At 38.2% G+C, this 2,472-nt stretch overlaps 1 long non-coding RNA gene across 1 annotated transcript; it reads left to right on the top strand.

The window, feature by feature from the left end:
- Positions 1 to 1,123: 1,123 nt before the first annotated feature.
- Positions 1,124 to 2,154, top strand: LOC145797305 (uncharacterized). Its single transcript, XR_014338668.1, has 3 exons — positions 1,124 to 1,547; positions 1,648 to 1,749; positions 1,852 to 2,154. It is a non-coding gene; the product is annotated as an uncharacterized LOC145797305 (long non-coding RNA).
- The last annotated feature ends 318 nt before the right edge of the window (positions 2,155 to 2,472 follow it).

Here is a 2,472-nt window from a genome sequence, read left to right on the forward strand (position 1 = left end):
CACTTATTATATCACAAAATTGATCTAGAATTCACTATATTTTGTTGTGTACACTTCGTAGTTGAAAATAGTTTGAAACAAGCAATGTTCAAACTAATTTAGGTGATCATGGCTGAATCTTAACAAGTGAACATGTATGCTAACCAAACCGTAGCATCATTTAAATAATAAATGATGGAGAAAAAATGTCCCTAAAAATTTTAGTAGTTTTTTTTTTTTTTCAACGCATCACAGATTGAGTCACCCATATTAGTCCAGGACTTTGAAGTGGACTCTTAACTGTTAACCCTTATCTTTTGTGTTTGTCATGGAATCTGTTAGAGAGTGTAATAAGTGTTTCTGGTTGCTCCTCTTAACTGTTAACTCATGTAGGTATCATGGTTCCTGGAATCAAGACAAGGCGGTAGAAGAGAGCAACAAGTGGCAACGTATTATCAGCCTCTGCAGCATGTCCACAGGAGATTGGCACCCCGCTGACGTTCTTTGATAAGACGCAACCACCAGATGATACACAAACAGTGGTGGACGAGACGCAGCCAGGTGGAGTGGGTAAGAGCATTGAACTTAGTAGTAAGCTAAAAATTATATATATATATATATATATATTTTATTTTATTTGGGTGCATAACTCATCAAGTAAGGCAATGAAAACCCCATAAAGACAAAGAGAAACAAAGGAAAAAAACTAATAGGACCCACAACCAGCATCTTTTTTTTCGAAGTTCATTTGCAATGTTTGTAATTTGTGACTCCTTCCCCTTTTGTACCAGGGCAAATGAGGTCAACTCGTGTACGAGGACCAACATTAGGCAAAGGAGTGCAGAAAAAAATTACTAGGAGAAAGGGGGAGAAATTACATGTCTACGTGAATTGGGTGTTGAACGCAATCACAGGAGGGAATGCCACCCCAGCGACGAATGAGTTGGGCTTTCAAATCAGACGGTTGTGCCCTCTTCTGAGCGTGAAGTCATGGAGAAAAATTGATCAACCTACCAAAGATGCGGTCATCCAAGCGGTGCTAGTATGAGAATCATCTTGCCATAATGTCTTTATTGCCCTATTTGTACTTGCATGAATTACTTGTTGTACTAATTCTCTTATTATGTTTGTAGGACAAGTTTGTTATCGGCGATGATTTTGATAATGATGAACAAGCGCAATAGATCCTCGATAGAAAGGCATATTTTCTATACAAGGATTAGAGGTACAATCTAAAGCAAGAGTTCCTCGAATTTGAGGAAAAGGGTGTTGATGACCCCTATAGTCATCCGCCTAGTGGAGTGAGCTTGGAGGACTGGAAATATATGATTGACGTTGCTTGGAAAGATGAATCTCACTTGGTAGATGGCTTAGAAACTCCATTATTAAAATTAATTTATGTTTTAATATGTAAAAATTGTTCACTAATCTTTTATTTATTTATTTATTTATTTATTTTTTTCCTATTTTTTTAGAAACGCTCAAGAGCTGGTAAAACAAATAAGGGTATGCTCCCCTATAATCATACAAGTGGATCGCGATCATTTCCTATAGCAATGTCGCTTATGGTGAGAAGTTAATTTAGTAATGTAATGGATGATTGATTCTTCTTGATTCTGAATATTACCATGTACTAATTCGTCAATGGAAATTTTCAAAATGTAACAGGCAAATGAGGATGGAGATATAGATTTCCCCGAATTTTATAAGAAAGCACACAAGTCCAAGAAGACGGGAGATTGGATTGACCCCAAATGTGGTGAGCTACATGTGAGTATTGAATGTTGAAACCAAGTGTGATGCATATCAATTAATAAAGTTGTTTTAAATTCCTTCTCCCATCTTGACTTTATTGTTTTCTTGCCATTATAGGATGATATGGTGAATCTACAAGTAACAGCCACCGATGCGGGGTTGCCATTGACCCACGAAGAAATATCAAGGCAAGTGCTTGGGGAAAAAAAAAAAATACCTGCGTGGATGTGGGATAGACCCACAACCCTCTTCCACAGCTTCTAGTGCGGCACGAGCACGTGATAAACATATGGAGTCAATGAGAGCGGAACTGGAGGTTCTTCGTGAGAAGCGTCAAAGTGATCACGAGGAGTTGCTGAAGGAGAAAGAGGAGCGTCAAAGAGATCAGGAAGAGCTATTTAAGGAGAAAGAGGAGCGGCAAAGAGATCGGGAGGAGCTATTGAAGGAAAAAGAGGAGCGGCAAAGAGATCGGGAGGAAATTACAAGGGAAAGAGAGCAGTTGATCAAACAAGTCGATGAAAAAAAAAAAGCGCGGGAGGCACAACAAGTACAACTCAATCATTTGAACAACGTGGTGTCCCGGCTCACAACCCTCTTAGAGGGTTCAGATGGTCATTCTACAATTCGGTAAACAAAATTTTGTTTGACAAGCTAATTCAACTTCTACAAAAAATATGGATCATATTCACGTAGAATTCTTTTCTAAAGTTGCTATGCAAATTTTGTTTTTGTTATGTG

This window comes from Camellia sinensis, chromosome 8 (assembly GCF_055761805.1).
Source record: "Camellia sinensis isolate YWXY chromosome 8, ASM5576180v1, whole genome shotgun sequence".
Lineage (NCBI taxonomy): Eukaryota > Viridiplantae > Streptophyta > Magnoliopsida > Ericales > Theaceae > Camellia > Camellia sinensis.